Here is an 18,131-nt window from a genome sequence, read left to right on the forward strand (position 1 = left end):
TTGAAGTATAATCGCTTTTTGATGTATGCGCTCTCAAGATTATACTGTGGTTCTGCATACTATCTTGACCACTCCCGGTAGATACCAGTTGGTTTTTCGAATTACATAAATGCTCCGTGTGCTAAAAGAGCGCAAAGTATCTTCCCAGAACGCGCATACATGTTTGGGTAATATTTTATATAACACAAGACGGTTTTTTTCGATTTCGTTACCTCAGCTCTGCAAAAAAAATCTTAGCTTAGAGGCCTTACCGTCCGGGCATTGATTTGAACAAATTTCAATTTCATTTACCTTGATAACAATTTAGCCAAAAAGAAAGAGAATCCCACTCCACGTTCAAATGCGATTAAATTCAAGTTAAAATGGAATTAGTAATGGGCGCACAGAAACAAAAGATTTTGCTGAAGAATGTTTAAGACGCCAGTACTGAGAGCAAAGAACGATGAGGCGTTAAAGATAAACTTCAACGGAAGCGGGACCGTTTTAGGGCCTCGGATAAATCCTGAGCACTGAGTTAAACATTTTCAGAAACAAAAGTTGTTGAAAAGGTTTGCTTTAATAATCTGGCTCATAAATACGCGTTCAGTCAAACGGCTGTTCCCGAATAATCAGCAGGCTTCAGCATAAACTGTGGAAACGTAACTGGGATTTAGGGGTTTATAAAATGTTTCTACGGGTTCAATGTGATACCTACATAATTTCAAATTGTTGATCGAACCTTGGGTGCACGAAAAGGTCTTTGAAGTTGGATTGACATCTTTATAACAATCCAAAGCAATGTAGAAAAAGGCAATCAGCCGGCTGACGGATGTTTTCACCCTAAAATTACCCCAAAAATAAATTGATTGCCACGTAATCTTTAGCATGACATCTTTGGGCGAAGAAGAGCCCACCAATGCCTCAAATCAATTTTGTAACTGCTTCTGAATGTCTTGCTGATAAACCAAAACTTAAAAGGTGGACTTTGTATATTCTTTCGCCCTTCATTCAGTTCGGTCGTCTTCATCGATATGCCCTTATCTCATCCAATTAATATTCGAAATCAATCATGGTAGTGCATTGCTGACATAGATAGCATTGCTCAGTTTATGCTCCACATATGTGAAGCCGTCATTGAAAAAAAATCTAGTCTAGTTTTAGTTCACTCACCTTTTAATTCACTCATCCCGTTAATTAAAAGTTTTTGTAAACTTTTTAATAGCGCCGTCAGCCTCTCAGACGGCTATTATTTAGGCGCTCTCCTTTTGTACAATTCAAAGAATTTGAATTGTATTGGGGCGCTGTCTTTTTTACGATTCGAAGAGGAATATTGGAGAAGTCCTTTTTTTTAAAATCAATTTTATTGGAGTGAATTTTGAAGCAGCAAATGAAACACGAAACGTAAAAAGATTTGGAGTGATTTTGTTGCTGAACAAAATGGAGAGTAGAGTGGAAAGAGAGTAATTTTTTGTTCATATCGCTGTTTTCTAGAGAGCGAGAAATTGAGGTGTGAAAAAAATTCTGTAAGAGAGCGAAATTTTTTGTTCACGTGTGGCATTTTAAAGCAGTTTTTTTAGTTTTTTCGTTAAAAGGTTTTGTTATGATCTTGCTTCAATTTTAGGCTGGCTTTGGTAGTGTTTTGAAGGTTTCTGAAAATTCATATGATTTTGAAGCTAATTCGGTGTTTTTTTGTATTTTGCTGATTTTTGTGCTTAATTAGCGATTTTTTGACGATTGTTTTTTTACTGCCTCAAATGGGTATTGAAAAGACCCCCATTTTTTGAGTAGTTTTTAGATAACCAGTGGTTACAGTTTTATGGATATGAAGCTTATTCTGTTGAGAAATATGAAAAAAATGGCGAAAATTGAAACTATTTTTCTTAATCTTTTCGCAGTTTTACCTTTTTTTGCTGTTTTTGGACAAATTTCTACTCCCATTTTTTCTTGCCGATTGTTCTGTGAGAATCTGGATAACCTATCGGCTGAAAGGTGTTTTATGTGGATTAATTTGATTTTTTAATATTAAAAAATTTGTTAACTTCCAATTTTTTAGTTCAAGTTGTTTGTAGGAGCTTATTTTTTCATGATTTGGCTTCAAGTATTTTTCAAAAAAATTTTCATAGTTGTTTTTAGTAGGTACTAGATGTTATGATAAAGTAATTTTGACAGAGATAGTTATTTCGGGATCTCAATTTTTGAAATGACAAATTTTGATCAGATATTTATCATATTTTAACAGATTTGATTTTCTGGTTTTTACTTTTGTTTTATGGTTTTGTTTCAAGATTATCATAAATTAGTTGAGGTACATTTTGTCTGATGAGTATTTGGATGGCGTTTAAGTGGAATTCTACTTCGAATCGTTTCTGGAATTCTTCTGGCTATGTTTTTTTAATCAATTTTTTTGTTGTGAATTTTGAAGCAGGAAATGAAACACGAAACGTAAAAAGATTTGGCGTAATTTTGTTGCTGAACAAAATGGAGAGTGGAGCGGAAAGAGAGTAATTTTTTGTTCATATCGCCGTTTTCTAGAGAGCGAGAAATTGAGGTGTGAAAAAATTTCTGTCAGAGCAAAATTTTTTGTTCACGTGTGGCATTTTAAAGCAGTTATTTTAAATTTTTTTGGTTAAAAGGTTTGGTTTTGATTTTAGTTCACTTTTAGGCTGGCTTTGGTAGTGGTTTGAAGCTTTCTGGAAATTCATATGAGTTTTAGGCTGATTTGGTGTTTAATTGTATTTTGCTGTTTTTTGTGCTTAATTAGCGATTTTTTGACGATTGTTTTTTTACTGCCTCAAATGGGTATTGAAAAGACCCCTATTATTTGAGTAGTGTTTAGATAACCAGTGGATTTCGTTTTGTGGATATGAAGCTTTTTTTGTTGAGAAATATGACAAAAAATCGCGAAAATTGAAACTATTTTTCTTAACCTTTTCGCAGTTTTACCTTTTTTTCTGTTTTTGGACAAATTTCTACTACTGTTTTTCCTTGCCGATTGTTCTGTGAGAATCTGGATAACCTATCAGCTGAAAGGTGTTTTATGCGGATTTATGTGCTTTTTTAATATAAAAAATTTAACTTTTTCCAGTTTTTCCAGTCCAAGTTGTTTGTAGGAGCTTATTTTTTCATGATTTTGCTTGAAGTATTTTCTTAAAAAATTTTCATAGGTGGTTTTAGTAGGTACTAGATGTTTTGATGAAGTAATTTTGACAGAGATAGTTATTTCTGGATCTCAATTTGACATGACAGAATTTGATCAGATTTTTTATAATATTTTAACAGATTTGATTTTGTTTTTACTTCGGTTTTATGGTTTTTTTCAAGATAATCAAAGTACAGTAGAGACGCGTTTTGTCTTATGAGTAGTTGGATGGCGTTTAAGTGGATTTGCACTTCGAGTCGTGTACAGACTGCTTCCGGCTATGTTTTTTTAAGATCTGTTTACACATTTTCATGATTTTTCAAGATAAAATGGAATAGTGATTTTGGTCACGCCGAAACAGAAAGTGGAGCAAAAAAGCGAGTGGTTTTGCGGCATTAAATTTTTTGTAACTCGAATTTTAAAGTAGATTGAGTAAATATTGTTATATATATTCTGTTTTTGGACAAATTTCTACTTCCATTATTCCTTGACGATTTTTCTGTGAGAATCTGGATAACCTATCAGCTGAAAGGTGTTTTTTTTTATGTGCTTTTTTAATATAAGAAATTTATTAATTTTCATTTTTTCAATCCAAGTTGTTTGTAAGAGCTAATTTTTTCATGATTTGGCTTGAAGTTTTTTTTTAAAAAAAAATTTATAGGTGGTTTTAGTAGGTACTAGATGTTTTGATGAAATAATTTTGACAGAGATAGTTATTTCTGGATCTCAATTTGACATGACAAAATTTGATCAGATTTTTTATAATTTAACAGATTTGATTTTCTTGTTTTTATTTTTGTTTTATGGTTTTGTTCCAAGAGTATCATAAATTAGTGGAGATACGTTTTGTTTGTTGAGTATTTGGATGGCGTTGAAGTGGATTTCCACTTCGAATCGTTTCTGGAATTCTTCTGGCTGTTTTTTTAAATCAATTTTATTGGAGTGAATTTTGAAGCAGCAAATGAAACACGAAACGTAAAAAGATTTGGAGTGATTTTGTTGCTGAACAAAATGGAGAGTAGAGTGGAAAGAGAGTAATTTTTTGTTCATATCGCTGTTTTCTAGAGAGCGAGAAATTGAGGTGTGAAGAAAATTCTGTAAGAGAGCAAAATTTTTTGTTCATGTGTGGCATTTTAAAGCAGTTTTTTAGTTTTTTCGTTAAAAGGTTTTGTTATGATCTTGCTTCAATTTTAGGCTGGCTTTGGTAGTGTTTTGAAGGTTTCTGAAAATTCATATGATTTTGAGGCTAATTCGGTGTTTTTTTGTATTTTGCTGATTTTTGTGCTTAATTAGCGATTTTTTGACGATTGTTTTTTTACTGCCTCAAATGGGTATTGAAAAGACCCCCATTATTTGATTAGTTTTTAGATAACCAGTGGTTACAGTTTTGTGGATATGAAGGTTATTCTGTTGAGAAATCTGAAAAAAATGGCGAAAATTGAAACTATTTTTTTCTTAATCTTCTCAAAGTTTTACCTTTTTCTGTTTTTGGACAAATTTCTACTCCCATTTTTTCTTGCCGATTGCTCTGTGAGAATCTGGATAACCTATCGGCTGAAAGGTGTTTTATGTGGATTAATTTGATTTTTTAATATTAAAAAATTTATTAACTTCCAATTTTTTAGTTCAAGTTGTTTGTAGGAGCTTATTTTTTCATGATTTGGCTTCAAGTATTTTTCAAAAACATTTTCGTAGTTGTTTTTAGTAGGTACTAGATGTTATGATAAAGTAATTTTGACAGAGATAGTTATTTCGGGATCTCAATTTTTGAAATGACAAATTTTGATCAGATATTTATCATATTTTAACAGATTTGATTTTCTGGTTTTTTTTTACTTTTGTTTTATGGTTTTGTTTCAAGATTATCATAAATTAGTTGAGGTACGTTTTGTTTGATGAGTTTTTGGAAGGCGTTGAAGTGGATTTCCACTTCGAATCGTTTCTGGAATTCTTCGGGCTAGTTTTTTTTAATCAATTTTATTGCAGTGAATTTTGAAGCAGGAAATGAAACACGTGAAAAAATTTGGTGTGATTTTGTTGCTGAACAAAATGAAGAGTGGAGCGGAAAGAGAGTGGCTTTTTGTTCATATCGCTGTCTTCTATAGAGCAAGAAATTGAGGTGTGAAAAAAATTCTGTAAGCGAGCAAAATTTTTTTTTCACCTGCGGCATTTTAACGCAGTTTTTTTTTTAATTTTTTTGAGGTTTGGTTATGATTTTGTTTCAACTTTAGGCTGGCTTTAGTGGTGCTTCGAAGTTTGAAGGCTTCTAGAAATTCATATGAATTTTGGCTAATTCGGTGTTTTTTTGTATTTTGCTGATTTTTTGGCTAATTTTTTGATTTTTTGACGATTGTTTTTCTGCCGCAAATGGGTGTTGACAAGACCCCTACTATTGTAGCAGTTTTTAGATAACCAATGGTTACAGTCTTGTGGATTTGAAGCTTTTTTTGTTTAGAAATATGACAAAAACAGGCATAAATTGAAACTATTCTTCTGAATCTTTTTGCCTTTTTCCTTTTTTTTTTGTTTTTGGACAAAGGTCTACTCCTTTTATTCCTTTTTGATTGCTCTGCGAGAATCTGAATACCCTATTGGCTGAAAGGAGTTTTATGTGGATTTATGTGCTTCTTAATATTAAAATTTTTTTTAACTTTTTCCAGTTTTTTAGTCCAAGCTGTTTGTAAGAGCTTTTTTTTATGATTTGGCTACGTTTATTTGAAAAACATTGTGTGGTGTTATACTAATGAGTGGTTTTAGTAGGTACTAAGTGTTTTGATGAAGTAATTTTCCAGAGATATTTATTTCGGGATCTCATTTTATGACAAAATTTGTCCAGATATTTTATCATATTTTAACAGATTTGGTTTTGTTTTTACTTCGGTTTTATGTTTTTTTTTCAAGATAATCAAAGTACAGTAGAGACGCGTTTTGTCTTATGAGTAGTTGGATGGCGTTTAAGTGGATTTGCACTTCGAGTCGTTTACAGACTGCTTCCGGCTATGTTTTTTTAAGATCTGTTTACACATTTTCATGATTTTTCAAGATAAAATGGAATAGTGATTTTGGTCACGCCGAAACAGAAAGTGGAGCAAAAAAGCGAGTGGTTTTTGGGCATTAAATTTTTCACTCGAATTTTAAAGTAGATTGAGTAAATATTGTTATAAATATTCTGTTTTTGGACAAAGTTCTATTATTTCTTGACGATTGTTCTGTGAGAATCTGGATAACCTATCGGCTGAAAGGATTTTTATGAGGATTTATGTGTTTTTTAATATTAAAAAATTTAATAATTTTTTTCAGTGTTTTAGTCCAAGCTGTTTTTAAGAGCTTTTCATGATTTGGCATCGTGAATTTGAAAAAAATTGTGTGGTGTTATACTAATGAGTGGTTTTAGTAGGTATTAAGTGTTTTGATGAAGTAATTTTCCAGAGATATTTATTTCGGGATCTCATTTTATGACACAATTTGTCCAAATATTTTATCATATTTTAACAGATTTGGTTTTGTTTTTACTTCGGTTTTATGTTTTTTTTTTCAAGATAATCAAAGTACAGTAGAGACGCGTTTTGTCTTATGAGTAGTTGGATGGCGTTTAAGTGGATTTGCACTTCGAGTCGTTTACAGACTGCTTCCGGCTATGTTTTTTTAAGATCTGTTTACACATTTTCATGATTTTTCAAGATAAAATGGAATAGTGATTTTGGTCACGCCGAAACAGAAAGTGGAGCAAAAAAGCGAGTGGTTTTTGGGCATTAAATTTTTTACTCGAATTTTAAAGTAGATTGAGTAAATATTGTTATAAATATTCTGTTTTTGGACAAAGTTCTATTATTTCTTGACGATTGTTCTGTGAGAATCTGGATAACCTATCGGCTGAAAGGATTTTTATGAGGATTTATGTGTTTTTTAATATTAAAAAATTTGATAATTTTTTTCAGTGTTTTAGTCCAAGCTGTTTTTAAGAGCTTTTCATGATTTGGCATCGTGAATTTGAAAAAAATTGTGTGGTGTTATACTAATGAGTGGTTTTAGTAGGTATTAAGTGTTTTGATGAAGTAATTTTCCAGAGATATTTTTTTCGGGATCTCATTTTATGACAAAGTTTGTCCAGATATTTTATCATATTTTAACAGATTTGGTTTTGTTTTTACTTCGGTTTTATGTTTTTTTTCAAGATAATCAAAGTACAGTAGAGACGCGTTTTGTCTTATGAGTAGTTGGATGGCGTTTAAGTGGATTTGCACTTCGAGTCGTTTACAGACTGCTTCCGGCTATGTTTTTTTAAGATCTGTTTACACATTTTCATGATTTTTCAAGATAAAATGGAATAGGGATTTTGGTCACGCCGAAACAGAAAGTGGAGCAAAAAAGCGAGTGGCTTTTGGGCATTAAATTTTTTACTCGAATTTTAAAGTAGATTGAGTAGATATTGTTATAAATATTCTGTTTTTGGACAAAGTTCTTTTATTATTTCTTGACGATTGTTCTGTGAGAATCTGGATAACCTATCGGCTGAAAGGATTTTTATGTGGATTTATGTGTTTTTTAATATTAAAAAATTTAATAATTTTTTTCAGTGTTTTAGTCCAAGCTGTTTGTAAGAGCTTTTCATGATTTGGCATCGTGAATTTGAAAAAAAATTGTGTGGTGTTATACTAATGAGTGGTATTAGTAGGTATTAATTGTTTTGATGAAGTAATTTTCCAGAGATATTTATTTCGGGATCTCATTTTATGACAAAATTTGTCCAGATATCTTATCATATTTTAACAGATTTGGTTTTGTTTTTACTTCGGTTTTATGTTTTTTTTTCAAGATAATCAAAGTACAGTAGAGACGCGTTTTGTCTTATGAGTAGTTGGATGGCGTTTAAGTGGATTTGCACTTCGAGTCGTTTACAGACTGCTTCCGGCTATGTTTTTTTAAGATCTGTTTACACATTTTCATGATTTTTTTAAGATAAAATGGAATAGTGATTTTGGTCACGCCGAAACAGAAAGTGGAGCAAAAAAGCGAGTGGTTTTGCGGCATTAAATTTTTTGTAACTCGAATTTTGAAGTAGATTGAATAAATATTGTTATATATTTTGTTTTTGGACAAATTTCTACTTCTATTATTTCTTGACGATTGTTCTGTGAGAATCTGGATAACCTATTGGCTGAAAGGAGTTTTATGTGGATTTGTGTGCTTTTTAATATTAAAATTTTTTTAATTTTTTTCAGTTTTTTAGTCCAAGCTGTTTGTAAGAGCTTTTCATGATTTGGCATCGTGAATTTGAAAAAAATTGTGTGGTGTTATACTAATGAGTGGTATTAGTAGGTATTAATTGTTTTGATGAAGTAATTTTCCAGAGATATTTATTTCGGGATCTCATTTTATGACAAAATTTGTCCAGATATCTTATCATATTTTAACAGATTTGGTTTTGTTTTTACTTCGGTTTTATGTTTTTTTTTCAAGATAATCAAAGTACAGTAGAGACGCGTTTTGTCTTATGAGTAGTTGGATGGCGTTTAAGTGGATTTGCACTTCGAGTCGTTTACAGACTGCTTCCGGCTATGTTTTTTTAAGATCTGTTTACACATTTTCATGATTTTTTTAAGATAAAATGGAATAGTGATTTTGGTCACGCCGAAACAGAAAGTGGAGCAAAAAAGCGAGTGGTTTTGCGGCAGTAAATTTTTTGGAACTCGAATTTTGAAGTAGATTGAATAAATATTGTTATATATTTTCTGTTTTTGGACAAATTTCTACTTCTATTATTTCTTGACGATTGTTCTGTGAGAATCTGGATAACCTATTGGCTGAAAGGAGTTTTATGTGGATTTGTGTGCTTTTTAATATTAAAAATTTTTTAATTTTCAGTTTTTTAGTCCAAGCTGTTTGTAAGGGCTTTTCATAATTTGGCATCGTGTATTTGAAAAAAATTGTGTGGTGTTATACTAATGAGTGGTTTTAGTAGGTATTAAGTGTTTTGATGAAGTAATTTTCCAGAGATATTTATTTCGGGATCTCGTTTTATGACAAAATTTGTCCAGATATTTTATCATATTTTAACAGATTTGGTTTTGTTTTTACTTTTGTTTTATGGTTTTTTTCAAGATAATCAAATTATAGTAGAGACGCGTTTTGTCTGATGAGTAGTTGGATGGCGTTTAAGTGGATTTGCACTTCGAGTCGTTTACAGACTGCTTCCGGCTATGTTTTTTTAAGATCTGTTTACCTATTTTCATGATTTTTTTAAGATAAAATGGAATAGTGATTTTGGTCAAGCCGAAACAGAAAGTGGAGCAAAAAAGCGCGTGGTTTTGCGGCATTAAATTTTTTGTAACTCGAATTTTAAAGTAGATTGAATAAATATTGTTATATATTTTCTGTTTTTGGACAAATTTCTACTTCTATTATTTCTTGACGATTGTTCTGTGAGAATCTGGATAACCTATTGGCTGAAAGGAGTTTTATGTGGATTTGTGTGCTTTTTAATATTAAAATTTTTTTAATTTTTTTCAGTTTTTTAGTCCAAGCTGTTTGTAAGAGCTTTTCATGATTTGGCGTCGTAAATTTGAAAAAAATTGTGTGGTGTTATACTAATGAGTGGTTTTAGAAGGTATTAAGTGTTTTGATGAAGTAATTTTCCAGAGATATTTATTTCGGGATCTCATTTTATGACAAAATTTGTCCAGATATCTTATCATATTTTAACAGATTTGGTTTTGTTTTTACTTCGGTTTTATGTTTTTTTTTCAAGATAATCAAAGTACAGTAGAGACGCGTTTTGTCTTATGAGTAGTTGGATGGCGTTTAAGTGGATTTGCACTTCGAGTCGTTTACAGACTGCTTCCGGCTATGTTTTTTTAAGATCTGTTTACACATTTTCATGATTTTTTTAAGATAAAATGGAATAGTGATTTTGGTCACGCCGAAACAGAAAGTGGAGCAAAAAAGCGAGTGGTTTTGCGGCAGTAAATTTTTTGGAACTCGAATTTTGAAGTAGATTGAATAAATATTGTTATATATTTTCTGTTTTTGGACAAATTTCTACTTCTATTATTTCTTGACGATTGTTCTGTGAGAATCTGGATAACCTATTGGCTGAAAGGAGTTTTATGTGGATTTGTGTGCTTTTTAATATTAAAAATTTTTTAATTTTCAGTTTTTTAGTCCAAGCTGTTTGTAAGGGCTTTTCATAATTTGGCATCGTGTATTTGAAAAAAATTGTGTGGTGTTATACTAATGAGTGGTTTTAGTAGGTATTAAGTGTTTTGATGAAGTAATTTTCCAGAGATATTTATTTCGGGATCTCGTTTTATGACAAAATTTGTCCAGATATTTTATCATATTTTAACAGATTTGGTTTTGTTTTTACTTTTGTTTTATGGTTTTTTTCAAGATAATCAAATTATAGTAGAGACGCGTTTTGTCTGATGAGTAGTTGGATGGCGTTTAAGTGGATTTGCACTTCGAGTCGTTTACAGACTGCTTCCGGCTATGTTTTTTTAAGATCTGTTTACCTATTTTCATGATTTTTTTAAGATAAAATGGAATAGTGATTTTGGTCACGCCGAAACAGAAAGTGGAGCAAAAAAGCGCGTGGTTTTGCGGCATTAAATTTTTTGTAACTCGAATTTTAAAGTAGATTGAATAAATATTGTTATATATTTTCTGTTTTTGGACAAATTTCTACTTCTATTATTTCTTGACGATTGTTCTGTGAGAATCTGGATAACCTATTGGCTGAAAGGAGTTTTATGTGGATTTGTGTGCTTTTTAATATTAAAATTTTTTTAATTTTTTTCAGTTTTTTAGTCCAAGCTGTTTGTAAGAGCTTTTCATGATTTGGCGTCGTAAATTTGAAAAAAATTGTGTGGTGTTATACTAATGAGTGGTATTAGTAGGTATTAATTGTTTTGATGAAGTAATTTTCCAGAGATATTTATTTCGGGATCTCATTTTATGACAAAATTTGTCCAGATATCTTATCATATTTTAACAGATTTGGTTTTGTTTTTACTTCGGTTTTATGTTTTTTTTTCAAGATAATCAAAGTACAGTAGAGACGCGTTTTGTCTTATGAGTAGTTGGATGGCGTTTAAGTGGATTTGCACTTCGAGTCGTTTACAGACTGCTTCCGGCTATGTTTTTTTAAGATCTGTTTACACATTTTCATGATTTTTTTAAGATAAAATGGAATAGTGATTTTGGTCACGCCGAAACAGAAAGTGGAGCAAAAAAGCGAGTGGTTTTGCGGCATTAAATTTTTTGTAACTCGAATTTTGAAGTAGATTGAATAAATATTGTTATATATTTTCTGTTTTTGGACAAATTTCTACTTCTATTATTTCTTGACGATTGTTCTGTGAGAATCTGGATAACCTATTGGCTGAAAGGAGTTTTATGTGGATTTGTGTGCTTTTTAATATTAAAAATTTTTTAATTTTCAGTTTTTTAGTCCAAGCTGTTTGTAAGGGCTTTTCATAATTTGGCATCGTGTATTTGAAAAAAACTGTGTGGTGTTATACTAATGAGTGGTTTTAGTAGGTATTAAGTGTTTTGATGAAGTAATTTTCCAGAGATATTTATTTCGGGATCTCGTTTTATGACAAAATTTGTCCAGATATTTTATCATATTTTAACAGATTTGGTTTTGTTTTTACTTTTGTTTTATGGTTTTTTTCAAGATAATCAAAATATAGTAGAGACGCGTTTTGTCTGATGAGTAGTTGGATGGCGTTTAAGTGGATTTGCACTTCGAGTCGTTTACAGACTGCTTCCGGCTATGTTTTTTTTAGATATGTTCACACATTTTCATGATTTTTCAAGTTAAAATGGAATAGGGATTTTGGTCACGCCGAAACAGAAAGTGGAGCAAAAAAGCGAGTGGTTTTGCGGCATTAAATTTTTCAACTCGAATTTTAAAGTAGATTGAGTAAATGGTGTTATATATATTCTGTTTTTGGACAAATTTCTACTTCTATTATTCCTTGCCGATTGTTCTGTGAGAATCTGGATAACCTATCAGCTGAAAGGTGTTTTATGCGGATTTATGTGCTTTTTTTAAAATAAAAAAATTTAACTTTTTCCAGTTTTTCCAGTCCAAGTTGTTTGTAGCAGCTTATTTTTTCATGATTTTGCTTGAAGTATTTTCTTAAAAATATTTCATAGGTGGTTTTAGTAGGTACTAGATGTTTTGATGAAGTAATTTTGACAGAGATAGTTATTTCTGGATCTCAATTTGACATGAGAGAATTTGATCAGATTTTTTATAATATGTTAACAGATTTGATTTTCTTGTTTTTACTTTTGTTTCATGGTTTTGTTTCAAGGTTATCATACATTTGTGGAGGTACATTTTGTCTGATGAGTATTTGGATGGCGTTTAGGTGGATTTCTACTTCGAATCGTTTCTGGAATTCTTCTGGCTATGTTTTTTTAATCAATTTTTTGTTGTGAATTTTGAAGCAGGAGATGAAACACGAAACGTAAAAAATTTTGGAGTGATTTTGTTGCTGAGCAAAATGGAGAGTGGAGTGGAAAGAGACTAATTTTTTGTTCATATCGCTGTTTTCTAGAGAGCGAGAAATTGAGGTGTGAAAAAATTTCTGTAAGAGAGCAAAATTTTTTGTTCACGTGTGGCATTTTTAAGCAGTTATTTTAATTTTTTTTGGTTAAAAGGTTTGGTTTTGATTTTGGTTCACTTTTAGGCTGGCTTTGGTAGTGGTTTGAAGCTTTCTAGAAATTCATATGAGTTTTAGGTTGATTTGGTGTTTAATTGTGTTTTGCTGATTTTTGTGATTAATTTGCGATTTTTTGACGATTGTTTTTTTTGCCTCAAATGGGTATTGAAAAGACCCCTATTATTTGAGTAGTGTTTAGATAACCAGTGGATTTCGTTTTGTGGATATGAAGCTTTTTTTGTTGAGAAATATGACAAAAAATCGCGAAAATTGAAACTATTTTTCTTAACCTTTTCGCAGTTTTACCTTTTTTCTGTTTTTGGACAAATTTCTACTACTATTTTTCCTTGCCGATTGTTCTGTGAGAATCTGGATAACCTATCAGCTGAAAGGTGTTTTATGCGGATTTATGTGCTTTTTTAATATAAAAAAATTTAATTTTTTCCAGGTTTTCCAGTCCAAGTTGTTTGTAGGAGCTTATTTTTTCATGATTTTGCTTGAAGTATTTTCTTAAAAAATTTTCATAGGTGGTTTTAGTAGGTACTAGATGTTTTGATGAAGTAATTTTGACAGAGATAGTTACTTCTGGATCTCAATTTGACATGACAGAATTTGATCAGATTTTTTATAATATTTTAACAGATTTGGTTTTGTTTTTACTTCGGTTTTATGGTTTTTTTCAAGATAATCAAAGTACAGTAGAGACGCGTTTTGTCTTATGAGTAGTTGGATGGCGTTTAAGTGGATTTGCACTTCGAGTCGTGTACAGACTGCTTCCGGCTATGTTTTTTTAAGATCTGTTTACACATTTTCATGATTTTTCAAGATAAAATGGAATAGTGATTTTGGTCACGCCGAGACAGAAAGTGGAGCAAAAAAGCGAGTGGTTTTGCGGCATTAAATTTTTTGTAACTCGAATTTAAAGTAGATTGAATAAATATTGTCATATATTTTCTGTTTTTGGACAAATTTCTACTTCTATTATTTCTTGACGATTGTTCTGTGAGAATCTGGATAACCTATTGGCTGAAAGGAGTTTTATGTGGATTTGTGTGCTTTTTAATATTAAAATTTTTTTAATTTTTTTCAGTTTTTTAGTCCAAGCTGTTTGTAAGAGCTTTTCATAATTTGGCATCGTGTATTTGAAAAAAATTGTGTGGTGTTATACTAATGAGTGGTTTTAGAAGGTATTAAGTGTTTTGATGAAGTAATTTTCCAGAGATATTTATTTCGGGATCTCATTTTATGACAAAATTTGTCCAGATATTTTATCATATTTTAACAGATTTGGTTTTGTTTTTACTTTTGTTTTATGGTTTTTTTTTCAAGATAATCAAATTATAGTAGAGACGCGTTTTGTCCGATGAGTAGTTGGATGGCGTTTAAGTGGATTTGCACTTCGAGTCGTTTACAGACTGCTTCCGGCTATGTTTTTTTAAGATTTGTTTACACATTTTCATGATTTTTCAAGATGAAATGGAATAGTGATTTTGGTCACGCCGAAACAGAAAGTGGAGCAAAAAAGCGCGTGGTTTTGCGGCGTTAAATTTTTTGTAACTCGAATTTTAAAGTAGATTGAATAAATATTGTTATATATTTTCTGTTTTTGGACAAATTTCTACTTCTATTATTTCTTGACGATTGTTCTGTGAGAATCTGGATAACCTATTGGCTGAAAGGAGTTTTATGTGGATTTGTGTGCTTTTTAATATTAAAATTTTTTTAATTTTTTTCAGTTTTTTAGTCCAAGCTGTTTGTAAGAGCTTTTCATAATTTGGCATCGTGTATTTGAAAAAAATTGTGTGGTGTTATACTAATGAGTGGTTTTAGAAGGTATTAAGTGTTTTGATGAAGTAATTTTCCAGAGATATTTATTTCGGGATCTCATTTTATGACAAAATTTGTCCAGATATTTTATCATATTTTAACAGATTTGGTTTTGTTTTTACTTTTGTTTTATGGTTTTTTTTTCAAGATAATCAAATTATAGTAGAGACGCGTTTTGTCCGATGAGTAGTTGGATGGCGTTTAAGTGGATTTGCACTTCGAGTCGTTTACAGACTGCTTCCGGCTATGTTTTTTTAGATATGTTCACACATTTTCATGATTTTTCAAGTTAAAATGGAATAGGGATTTTGGTCACGCCGAAACAGAAAGTGGAGCAAAAAAGCGAGTGGTTTTGCGGCATTAAATTTTTCAACTCGAATTTTAAAGTAGATTGAGTAAATGGTGTTATATGTATTCTGTTTTTGGACAAATTTCTACTTCTATTATTCCTTGCCGATTGTTCTGTGAGAATCTGGATAACCTATCAGCTGAAAGGTGTTTTATGCGGATTTATGTGCTTTTTTAATATAAAAAAATTTAACTTTTTCCAGTTTTTCCAGTCCAAGTTGATTGTAGGAGCTTATTTTTTCATGATTTTGCTTGAAGTATTTTCTTAAAAAATTTTCATAGGTGGTTTTAGTAGGTACTAGATGTTTTGATGAAGTAATTTTGACAGAGATAGTTATTTCTGGATCTCAATTTGACATGACAGAATTTGATCAGATTTTTTATATTATTTTAACAGATTTGGTTTTGTTTTTACTTCGGTTTTATGGTTTTTTTCAAGATAATCAAATTATAGTAGAGACGCGTTTTGTCTGATGAGTAGTTGGATGGCGTTTAAGTGGATTTGCACTTCGAGTCGTTTACAGACTGCTTCCGGCTATGTTTTTTTAAGATCTGTTTACACATTTTCATGATTTTTCAAGATAAAATGGAATAGTGATTTTGGTCACGCCGAAACAGAAAGTGGAGCAAAAAAGCGAGTGGTTTTGCGGCATTAAATTTTTTAACTCGAATTTTAAAGTAGATTGAATAAATATTGTTATATATTTTCTGTTTTTGGACAAATTTCTACTTCTATTATTCCTTGCCGATTGTTCTGTGAGAATCTGGATAACCTATCAGCTGAAAGGTGTTTTATGCGGATTTATGTGCTTTTTTAATATAAAAAAATTTAACTTTTTCCAGTTTTTCCAGTCCAAGTTGTTTGTAGGAGCTTATTTTTTCATGATTTTGCTTGAAGTATTTTCTTAAAAAATTTTCATAGGTGGTTTTAGTAGGTACTAGATGTTTTGATGAAGTAATTTTGACAGAGATAGTTATTTCTGGATCTCAATTTGACATGACACAATTTGATCAGATTTTTTATATTATTTTAACAGATTTGGTTTTGTTTTACTTCGGTTTTATGGTTTTTTTCAAGATAATCAAAGTACAGTAGAGACGGGTTTTGTCTTATGAGTAGTTGGATGGCGTTTAAGTGGATTTGCACTTCGAGTCGTTTACAGACTGCTTCCGGCTATGTTTTTTTAGATATGTTCACACATTTTCATGATTTTTCAAGTTAAAATGGAATAGGGATTTTGGTCACGCCGAAACAGAAAGTGGAGCAAAAAAGCGAGTGGTTTTGCGGCATTAAATTTTTCAACTCGAATTTTAAAGTAGATTGAGTAAATGGTGTTATATGTATTCTGTTTTTGGAAAAATTTCTACTTCTATTATTCCTTGCCGATTGTTCTGTGAGAATCTGGATAACCTATCAGCTGAAAGGTGTTTTATGCGGATTTATGTGCTTTTTTAATATAAAAAAATTTTAACTTTTTCCAGTTTTTCCAGTCCAAGTTGTTTGTAGGAGCTTATTTTTTCATGATTTTGCTTGAAGTATTTTCTTAAAAAATTTTCATAGGTGGTTTTAGTAGGTACTAGATGTTTTGATGAAGTAATTTTGACAGAGATAGTTATTTCTGGATCTCAATTTGACATGACAGAATTTGATCAGATTTTTTATATTATTTTAACAGATTTGGTTTTGTTTTTACTTCGGTTTTATGGTTTTTTTCAAGATAATCAAAGTACAGTAGAGACGCGTTTTGTCTTATGAGTAGTTGGATGGCGTTTAAGTGGATTTGCACTTCGAGTCGTTTACAGACTGCTTCCGGCTATGTTTTTTTAAGATCTGTTTACACATTTTCATGATTTTTCAAGATAAAATGGAATAGTGATTTTGGTCACGCCGAAACAGAAAGTGGAGCAAAAAAGCGCGTGGTTTTGCGGCATTAAATTTTTTGTAACTCGAATTTTAAAGTAGATTGAATAAATATTGTTATATATTTTCTGTTTTTGGACAAATTTCTACTTCTATTATTCCTTGCCGATTGTTCTGTGAGAATCTGGATAACCTATCAGCTGAAAGGTGTTTTATGCGGATTTATGTGCTTTTTTAATATAAAAAAATTTAACTTTTTCCAGTTTTTCCAGTCCAAGTTGTTTGTAGGAGCTTATTTTTTCATGATTTTGCTTGAAGTATTTTCTTAAAAAATTTTCATAGGTGGTTTTAGTAGGTACTAGATGTTTTGATGAAGTAATTTTGACAGAGATAGTTATTTCTGGATCTCAATTTGACATGAAAGAATTTGATCAGATTTTTTATATTATTTTAACAGATTTGGTTTTGTTTTTACTTCGGTTTTATGGTTTTTTTCAAGATAATCAAAGTACAGTAGAGACGGGTTTTGTCTTATGAGTAGTTGGATGGCGTTTAAGTGGATTTGCACTTCGAGTCGTTTACAGACTGCTTCCGGCTATGTTTTTTTAGATATGTTCACACATTTTCATGATTTTTCAAGTTAAAATGGAATAGGGATTTTGGTCACGCCGAAACAGAAAGTGGAGCAAAAAAGCGAGTGGTTTTGCGGCATTAAATTTTTCAACTCGAATTTTAAAGTAGATTGAGTAAATGGTGTTATATGTATTCTGTTTTTGGACAAATTTCTACTTCTATTATTCCTTGCCGATTGTTCTGTGAGAATCTGGATAACCTATCAGCTGAAAGGTGTTTTATGCGGATTTATGTGCTTTTTTAATATAAAAAAATTTAATTTTTTCCAGTTTTTCCAGTCCAAGTTGTTTGTAGGAGCTTATTTTTTCATGATTTTGCTTGAAGTATTTTCTTAAAAAATTTTCATAGGTGGTTTTAGTAGGTACTAGATGTTTTGATGAAGTAATTTTGACAGAGATAGTTATTTCTGGATCTCAATTTGACATGACACAATTTGATCAGATTTTTTATATTATTTTAACAGATTTGGTTTTGTTTTACTTCGGTTTTATGGTTTTTTTCAAGATAATCAAAGTACAGTAGAGACGCGTTTTGTCTTATGAGTAGTTGGATGGCGTTTAAGTGGATTTGCACTTCGAGTCGTTTACAGACTGCTTCCGGCTATGTTTTTTTAAGATTTGTTTACACATTTTCATGATTTTTCAAGATGAAATGGAATAGTGATTTTGGT

The 18,131-nt window shown here is 31.0% G+C and overlaps 1 protein-coding gene across 2 annotated transcripts in view; it reads left to right on the forward strand.

The window, feature by feature from the left end:
* Positions 1-18,131, forward strand: part of LOC142344756 (uncharacterized) — a 108,033-nt gene that overhangs the window by 24,963 nt on the left and 64,939 nt on the right. The gene's annotated exons all lie outside the window — the stretch shown is intronic.

The sequence above is a fragment of the Convolutriloba macropyga genome, chromosome 8 (genome assembly GCF_964194025.1).
Source record: "Convolutriloba macropyga chromosome 8, txConMacr16.3, whole genome shotgun sequence".
Taxonomy (NCBI): Eukaryota; Metazoa; Xenacoelomorpha; order Acoela; family Convolutidae; genus Convolutriloba; species Convolutriloba macropyga.